Source organism: Eptatretus burgeri, chromosome 8 (genome assembly GCF_056783735.1).
Source record: "Eptatretus burgeri isolate ZD-2024b chromosome 8, Ebu_testis_v1, whole genome shotgun sequence".
NCBI lineage: Eukaryota > Metazoa > Chordata > Myxini > Myxiniformes > Myxinidae > Eptatretus > Eptatretus burgeri.
Window position 1 is genome coordinate 34168697 of NC_140968.1, and position 10000 is coordinate 34178696.

The following is a 10000-nucleotide window of genomic DNA, read 5'->3' on the forward strand; positions in this document are numbered from 1 at the left end:
GAGGTCGGCATATGCTGGCAAGATCGCCAAGGTGTGACTGCGATGTTGACACTTCCATTTCTGCGACGGTTATGATTTGAATCGTTGTGCGGCAGCCTTTTCATAACCTACGCCACGTCATCGTCGGCGATGCGTGCAGTGCGCTATGCCTAAGTTAGACTATCGTTGGGCATAGGTTGTGAAGGCCGACAACAGGTTCCGCATTCGTTGGTACAAGTTATCTATAACACAACGAAACGTTCTGTGTCCGTTACTAATACGTTATGCATAAGACCAAGTCGTTATGAATACGTCCGAATCTTTAAAAAAAAAAAACATCAAAAGTTCAACGTAAGCCAGCGTTTTACATACATTTTAATACGTTGCCATTGCTGGCTAAAACGTCAAGGTGTGACTGGGCCTTTAGATTGGAATAATCCCCTGTTCAGGCTGTTCTGGACGATGCCAGTTGCCCACATACGTAGCGAATCTGCTGTCGAGAAACCGCGACTCGAGATGTTCTTGATCACATGGGTCCCTTTTACCTTGATAATGTGACTGGAGGAGGGTTCGTGATCACGTGTGTCCCATGTGAAGCACTCGCTATTGTTTTATTTTCATAAATACAACACTGAAAAACTAGGGATTTCCCGAGGCAAAGATATTTCTGCTGATATTATTCGATGTCCATATAAATGACACCGAGGCAAATATGTAGCGGCCACGCCACCCTCAGGCTGATTGACAGACGTACAGTCCCGTCCACCCCTCGGATTCCTGTCTATTCTTCTACAAAGGAAGATAGCTTTGCGTACGTTTCGTGGAATCCCTTCAAGCTATTAATATTCCAATACCAAAGGATGATGCACGAGGTAAAACTCTGTCGGATGGTACCAGAATCATTGCCATTGACAGAGGCAGTTCGGAAATATTGTTGCGAATCTGGAAGCCATGAGCACACAACATACAGGTCCCATAGATCAATTATATCGGTAAGTAACGTTGCCAGTTAGGGTCCCGTCCCTTGTCTAATGGGTAATTGAATGTTCATGCGCTATGGAGCTATTTTGAGTTAGGGTTTTTCTTTTACATTTTTCCACCAACAAGAACCACAACAGCTGCGGACCACTCCAGCTCCGAATAAAACGATGATGAGAAACCCTCTGCTCTTGGCATTCTCGAGAAACCCTCTGCTCCCAGCATTCTCCGCGCACTCACGAGGGGAAAGGTTATGCCCCCACCCACCGATTTGCTTGGGGGGGGGCGCCAAGTAGGGAAAAGGTCAAGCCGCGCCTGAGAATGAATCATGCCTCAGAACGAGTCACGCTCGAGTGAGCGTGCCGGAGAGGATTAGAAGGAACAGAGAATCCTCGCCGGGAGCGTCAAAGGGGTCTGAGAGCGTCAAAGGGGTCTGAGAGAGCATCTTCGAGCATCTTCTTCCTCCTCCCCCTCCTGATCATCAACAGCTTGGGCTTCAGAGACACCATCCACCACCGGAGCCGCAAGGGTGCGTGCCGTCCCTTGAAGGGATACGGAGGCGAGGTTTTGACTGCCAGGATGAGCGCCGAGAGGAGCTGAGGAGGCTGATCACGGCTCGCCGGTGCCTGGGTTCGGCTCCCCTCTCGCTGGTGCCCGGGTCGACTCAACGCGAAGACCACACGAGGTGGACAGGTCTGAGGCAGAATCTGGTCTTCAGCTCGTCCTCTCCATCCGAGCTGGAGGCCTCAATAAAGAGGATTTTGGTCCGATTATTTTGGGTGTGTGTGTATGTGTGTTTGTGGCACCAGTCTGCTAAGTAATGAATTGTTAAGTGCCTTGCTGTACATACGTGCTTATTAATATTCAGATAACTGCTCTTTTGTGTTCCCCTCCCTGCCTATTGTTAAATAAACAGCCCCATTTGTGAAATATATCCGCTCGTTCGTGTCCTTTCCTCCATTGGCTTAGCGTGCTGCATGTTGGAAAATTAGCAAGGCTGTTGCCACTGTTACGGGACAATTTGACTGACGGATCTTGGCGATCAACCGCTCGGGTCGCACATGGTTTGAGCACGCTAAGCGGCTCGTTCCGTACGGGTGCCGTCAAGGGTGTGGAGACTCGGTAAATCTAGGTATTTTGAAAATTGGCAAATAACCCTGCAGCACGTGGCAGAAATATTGACGCTTCACGATCCGAAAGGGACCCGTACTTCTTCGGAGTTTTCCGAAAAGGTACGATCTAAATTGCGGGCGATCGGTCGAGCTGACTCTACTGCTCCATCTAGCAGTTGTGCTCGCAGCCGATACCCGGCCCTGCAACAATATGATGTCTGAAGATTATTATTTTTATGATTATTCTATAATACTGATTCTACAAAAAAACACACACACATACACACACACACACACACACACACACACACACACACACACACACACACACACACACACACACACACACACACACACACACACACACACACACACACACACACACACACACACCCAAGGCAATGGCACATAACATACAGTGATCCCAAGGCAGTCGTTTTATTAGTATGTGTATTAATTAGTCCTTTCAATTATGTCTAGTGGGTAAATGGGAAAGATGCGTTTCGTGGGACTCTTTCAGTTAGACTTCTTTAACCTTCAATCTTTGCGCTCTTCCACCCCCTTTCTCTCACAAAACAAGCAAGCACACAAGCAAATCAATAACGATGGAAGGAACCGAGCAAAGTGCGCCGCGAGCACCTCATTCGCACACCATTTTCCAACTGCCATTTCACCTCAGACCTTCATTCCGCTTACCATACTATACCACGCTCACCACAACCACTTCAAATGACAACTAAAAATCCCCGCAACAACCCATGCTTACATTTTCCATTACAAACGCAACCATTCTTCACAACTACGTTACAAGGAACTCCGACCTCTTGCCCACAATATCACGTTGCAATCCTCTCACTCTACAAACGCCACGATGTGTTCGCACAACTCCACAACCGCCGTGACTGCCACATGGTCATCGAACACTCATCACAGCCTCGAGGGACGTGGAGACAAAGGTCGGGTTATTTTGTGGCATAACTCAAAGCACCAACATGCGCTGGAACTCGTTTAAGGATTTCCCTAAAATCCCATGGGTATCGCAGGGATTTCCCTAAAATCCACCGTTTGAATGGAGGTCAGGGCACGTTCTGGTCCAGAGAGCGCCTCCAAAAACCAGCGACAGCCAGATTTCGCACTCGGGGCCTGGTGGGGCGTGGCTACGACCGCGATGGACCAATAGGGGAGCTCAATTTCGTGAAAAGGCTCTTGATCCGATGTTTGGCTCCTCCCCTCATCTGGAGCTCATAAAGAGAGAAGCTTCGCAAAAGAGTATCGCTTTGAAGAGCATCGTGGAGGTGGTCAGCAGCTCAGGTGGGCTGAGGAAGGATTTTGCACGACAGAGGATTCCCAGTCGGCGACTGACTTTGGAGGCCAAGTTTGAAATGTGGTTTTTCCAGGAAAGATCATGGCAGATAGTGAGACCAAGAAGCTTGAAAGAAAGTTCTTCCAGAGGATTGTTGAGAAAATAGATGGGGTAGGGGGGGGGGTTCCAAACGGTCCTTTCAGAGCGACATAGTGAGAGTGAGATTTGTCCGCATTGAAATAAATGTTCCAAGTGTTGGACCAGTTTGTGATTTTACCCAGATCTGCAGTGAGCAAAGAAGCTGCTGCTTGTCGGTCTGAGGGATGACAGATGGTACGGCAGAGGGTGGAATCATCAGCAAAGAGATAAAGAGGATCTTCCAGAGTCGGAGACATCATTGATGAAAACCAGAAAAAGAACAGGGCCCAGAACACTGCCTTGAGGAACTCCAGCTTGAACAGGAAGAGGGGATGAAAGAACTTAGTCCGGGAGAATCTGACTGAGACCCCTTATCGCCTGTAAAAGTTTTTTTCTCTTCCGATTCCTTTTCTATAAGGTATTTATGATTTATTCTGGGTGGGTGTGGTGATCTCACCTTTGGGCAAATTTTTTTACTGACTTTTTTCAAAATGGCCACCAAACGAAAATGATGTTTTACTAATTTCAGACACATCCCTGGCGCAGTGGTTAGGGCAGCGGCTTGGGATCCAAAAGGTCCTGAGTTCAAGCCCTGTTGGGCCACTGAATTAATACACCAGGGGGTTGACTCAGCCTGTCATCCTTCCGAGGTCGGTGAAATGAGTACCAGTATACTGGGCCGGTGTATACCCCGGTTAAAATAGGTGTACCATATCCCTGTGTCGTAAGAGGCGACCAGGGTTCCGTCAGGAAGTGCATCCGGCGTAAAACATGTGCCAAATCACTATGCGGATCATACGGATGATCCGCTGTGGCGACCCCTAACGGGAGCAGCCGAAAGAAGAAGAAGAAGAAGACTAATTTCAGACATATCCCGTGATATAGTGCGTGTTTATTGTTGGCATCCACTGGTTGAACTATATATGTATATATATATATATATATATATATATATATATATATATATATATATATATATATATATATATATATATATATATATATATATATATATATATATATCCTACTGATTATAATCATGAAATCAATAGAACTATTGATGTAGATTCATTGAATTACCATACCGCTCATAAACTGTGCTAAGAAAAACATGTGAAAACTGCTGATTATGTGCCATTTGGGATAGAAAAAAATTAACTTAGGAATGTTAAATATGAGAAATAACATTTACTAATTAGTTTATGTTATTTCTCATATTTAACATTCCTAAGTTAATTTTTTTCTATCCCAAATGGCACATAATCAGCAGTTTTCACATGTTTTTCTTAGCACAGTTTATGAGCGGTATGGTAATTCAATGAATCTACATCAATAGTTCTATTGATTTCATGAATATTCTTAAATTTATTTCAGGTGATATTGGAAATACATCCCTTTCCTTTGGTGATAAATGACACTTCAACTATAATCAAATTATTTCATTCAGAATTCATCAATACATCATGAAGTGGATCAGAGACAGCGGATACTATAATACTATATATATTAATTTGTTGATGGATAGATTAGATTTGTTGGTGGTTCTCTTTTCAGGTGATGGTAAGTGAATGATGGACGCAGATTCAGCAAACTGTATATTCAAGGATAAATAGAACTGTGATGATCAACCCTGCATCCAGAACAAGGGGCTAAGTCGCGTCCATTCCATTATTTCTGCTAGTCTAGCATACGAGGACGATCTCCATATTGCCTTGACACAGAAGCTCTCTGAAACGAAGGATCTTACCATTAATTATCACAAGAATTGTGTCTAGATACACGTCCAAGTCTAACACTAAACAGGGCAAGAAATCTACAGAAGTTCGCCTTCCTCCTCCAAAGAGGTTACGTCACTCCTTTGCTCCATTTGATTTCTTCACACAGTGCCAGTACTGCAGTGATAATTGTGTCCTTCAGAAGGATCGCAAACATCCTGACAGGTGGAAACCTGCTTACTTGTGCAGATCAACCTTGTCCAAGAGAGGTGAAGAGATGGTGTCATACAAGCAGAACATTTTGATGGAAGTGTTAAAGAGTCTACCAGGAATGCCCGCAGTAACAAAGGGTGTAGAGTTTACTCTCTTCTCACTACCACCCAGCTCCCTCCACAAAGTTTGCTGTTGTCTGTGTCGTCAAACAAGAAGCAGCTGATTGAGCTTATTACGAATGATCTGATGACCCACAGACACACGGTCCGTGGAACACTAATCATCACTGCCACTCATCCGGTCCCAATCCAGATACAATCAAATCCAGACTCAAAGAATGGACCTGATGATTACACATGAAGAGGCAGACACCATGATCATTCGACAAATCGTTCAAGCTGACATGCCGCAAGTCCTAGTTGTAGCTGATGACACTGATGTCTTCACTCTTCTGTCACTTTGTCGTCCAAGGTGATATCAAAGGACAGGTAATGATGATATCTCCCATCAAAGGTCGAATAATGATCGATATTAATGCAACTGTCAACAAAAACCGTCCCATCATGAGCAATCTTCTTGCTGCACATGGGCTTACTGGTTGCGATACTGTCACCACATACCACGGAATTAGCAAAGGAACTGCCATCAAGGTTCTCAACAAGAAGCAGATCAACCTGGACAAGATTGGCAATATTGCCTGTCCTTTCCCTGAGGTTATTGATCAGGCAACCAAATTCCTCTTGTGTTGTTACGGTCGCAAGGAATGTAAAACCATGACAGAAGCTCGCCAAAAAGTTTGGTCATCAAGACTAACCCGTAGCATTGGAGGATCACCCAAACTGCAGACTCTTCCACCGACTACTGAAGCAGCCAACGAAAACATCGCCCGGGCCCACTTCCAAGTCGCTACATGGCAACATGCCAAACACACCGACCCACCATAATTGGATCATACAAAATTTGGGTGGCAAAAGGAAGGGACATCTTTAAGTCCAGTAACTGTTCCAAACGACACCAGTCTGGTGCCTCAAGAGTTGTTGAAACTCCTCAAATGCTCCTGCGGAAGTGATTCTCCATGCCAAACAAAGGGATGCGGTTGCAGCAGTGCCAATATTGCATGTACTGAGTTATGTGCATGCTCTGGTGGCGAAAGTTGTTTCAACGAGAAAACCATCGAAGGTCTGCAAGCACAGAATGAATCTGATAATGAAGACACATCGGATAGCGATGATGAGTAAATACTCTAAATGTGTTCATTTGTGTCGGTGTACATATCAAATGATACTTGATCGAATGATTAGTCTATACATTTCTGGTTCTGTTTTTTTTCCGTTTTTATTATTTGTATTTCTGTTGTATCATTGTATTTTATGGCATGGGTATAAAATTCTGAGTCAACGAAATTTACTATCAGTATTATATATGCGATAGGGTCATAAATATAACTACATGCCAGTCAATTGGAATGAAGTGATGCAATATATATATGCACAAATGTTATCGCTTATAACTTAAAATAGAGTGATTGTAACATTTTCATTGCACACTACAATTATATAATGATAGTATTATATAATGTGATACTAATACTTTGTTTCTCAAGCAGTAAATATTGTCATATTTTTAGTTGCCACGTGGAACGTAATATGTATAAGTAGGAAAATGCTGAGTCAGCAAATTGATTATATCTAGTTATATATATTAAATGCATAAATATGATGACACATATGCGTTTTATCATGTTTATTGTGACCCGATTCATTTTATGGACAAATTTAATTGATAATATCAGAGACGTTTGAAAAATCACTTGAAAATATTATTTGCTTTTACCACAGGAGGGGACATCTAAAAAGTCATGAATATTTAAAATTGCCCAAGGTTGGCATCACCATACCCAGCTGGGGTTGTTTACTGGGACCCTATATAATAATAATCAGAAGAGAAAAAAACTTTTACAGACATTTTGGGGTTGGCGGATTTTAGTCTCTTATTCTGCCGGACTAAGTCCATTTCGGGCCACACGTTGACTGCGACAGGAGAGGAAGTCTGCGAGCCATGAGGGGCTTCTCAACAATCCTCTTGAAGAACTCCTTTCATTCAAGTTTCTGGGTCTCACTATCTGCCATGATCTTTCCTGGAAAAGCCACATTTCCAAGCTGGTTTCCAAAGCCAGTCACCGACTGGGAATCCTTCGTGCAATGTCCCTCCTTGGCACACCTGAGCTCCTGACCACGTACAAAGCTTTCGTCCACAGCCTGATGGAGTACTGCTCTCCCCTCTGGTCTGGTGCTCCCGCCTCTCACCTTTCTCCACTTCACGCTGTGGAAATCAAGGCATTTAGGATCATTGGTATCGCGCGATGAGGCTGTCTTTGTGCCTCTCACTGTCTCACCGCAGGCAGGTCAGTGGTCGTTCTGTCTTCTACAGTCTCCGCTCTGTCTAAGATATGTTAACCCCCACCCTATATTTCCACAGGGCACTCAAGGTCCGCCACAACCCCTTTCTGGTAAAACTACCAAAATCAAGAATCACTGCTCACCTTCACTCTTTCATTCCTCTTTTTTTCCACCTTTGGAACAAACTTCCACACTCTCTTCAATCCCACTTCCCCCCCAAGTCTTCAAAAGTTCACCACCATCTCTTATCTTTCCCCATCCAAAACCACGATCTTTTCTACCCTTGCTAATCCACCTCAAACCCAACTCCTTCAAATTTCCTGTTTTCCTTCCTGAAAGTCTCTGTTATGCAAGGACCTGAGAGTTCCTGTAGTGTCAATCTTGTTTATCTCGTGTATCATGCCCCATCCTTCTCCCGTCCACAGATCTCCTCATGTCTCTGTTCCACACTGTTTTTTTTCCTTCCCTCTCACACCTGTCTCCTGCTCCCCATCTTGTACATTGTGTGTTAGCTGTCATACGAGCCTCGACAGTGTATAAAATGAGAACTTAATTTTTATTTTTATTTTTATGAGAACCAAATGCAGTACATCTTGCACGTAGTAGAGCAGCACCAAAAGAAGTATCCCGATCTGAAGAAATCCAGTCTGCTCTCTCCAATGCAAAAACGAACTGAACCTGGCTTTGTACCACCAACTCGCTGCCGAAAAGTGCGATTTTGGTTGCTCTTCACCATCACGAGCCACATTTTTTTTTTTAAACATATTATGCATCTTACTTGTATGCACTACATCTGTTCTTACATTTTGTGCTTCCTGCTATCATTATATTCCCATTTTTCGTAGAATTCCGGTTTTATGGGGGGTGAAAGTTTGAGGTTGCTGAGACACCCCAAAACGAACCCTATTTTATTTTTTTTTTTTTTAAACTTGTCGTGGTATGTTTTTTCTTCGAGTGGAACATAATGACAGGGTTAGACAATAAAATTTCCAACTTTCATTTTTGAGGACCACCCTAATATTGTTGCGAATCTAGAAGCCATGATCACTCCACATACAGGTCCTATAGCTCAGTTATTTTGATAAGTAAATGTGGATAGATAGCTCCCAATCCAGTGTCTAATGGGTAATTAAATGTTCATGCGCTGTGAAGTTATTTTGATAGTCAGGGTTTTCTTGTATTTTTACACCCCTCATAACTACGACAATGCCAGCATCACCTTCACCTCGCTCTGACCGACGCCATTGACTACGTGCATGTCAGCACGCACGTGGGCGGAGCCCACGCAGAATGGAGTTCCTCTGGCTGTCTGGTGGGCGGAGTTCAAGGAGGGGCCTCGCGGCGGCCCTCGACCAATCAGCATGCTACGTGTGGGGTGACCGCTGCTCAGCCAATCAGAGCCCGCGACAGGGAGAAAGGGGTCCACGTGACGTCACCACGCCCCCAGGCCAATCAACGGACTTGCCGCTCGTTTTGGCCAATGACAGGGCGACGAGCAATTCTGCACGCCAAAACCGTCCAGTAAGGGAGAACGGGCAGGGCGGAGGCGTCCCCCCCCCCGGGAGACAGGGTGAATAAGGGTGTGGCATGATTCGGACCTCGAGGAGAGCTGGAGAGACAACATCCCCCACCAGAGCCGCAAGGGTTGCGCGCCGCGTCCCTGCCGACAACACCAAAAGCTCGAGATTCAGAGATCCTGCGGCCGACAAGAACGGGAAGGGGTGCGCGCCGTCTCTCTGAAGATACCGAGGAGAGGTTTGGTTGCCAGGACGAGCGCCGAGCGGAGCCGAGGAGGCTGATCGCGGCTCGCCGGTGTCTGGATTCGGCTTGCCTCTCGCTGGTGCCCGGTTTGAAACAGCGCGGACCACACGAGGTGGAGAGGTCCGAGGCAGAATATGGTCTTCAGCTCGCTTTCCCTCCGAGCTGGAGGCCTCAATAAAGACCACTTTGGGTCCGTTTCTTGCGTGTGTGTGTGCGTGCGTGCATGGCGCCAGTCTGGTAAGTATTAAATTGTATAAGTTCCTTGCTGTACATAGGTGCCTCTCTTTATTCGGATAACTCTGCTTCTTGCATGCCCCCCTGCCCCATTATAAATAAACCCATATGTTAAATTTATCCGTTCGTTTTGTGTTTCTTTTATTGGTTTAACACGGTGCGTGTTGG

The 10000-nt window shown here is 45.1% G+C and overlaps 1 protein-coding gene across 4 annotated transcripts in view; it reads right to left on the reverse strand.

Annotated features, from left to right (window-relative positions):
- The window catches only part of ZFR (zinc finger RNA binding protein), a 35016-nt gene that overhangs the window by 16425 nt on the left and 8591 nt on the right, over positions 1-10000 (reverse strand). The window lies entirely within an intron of this gene.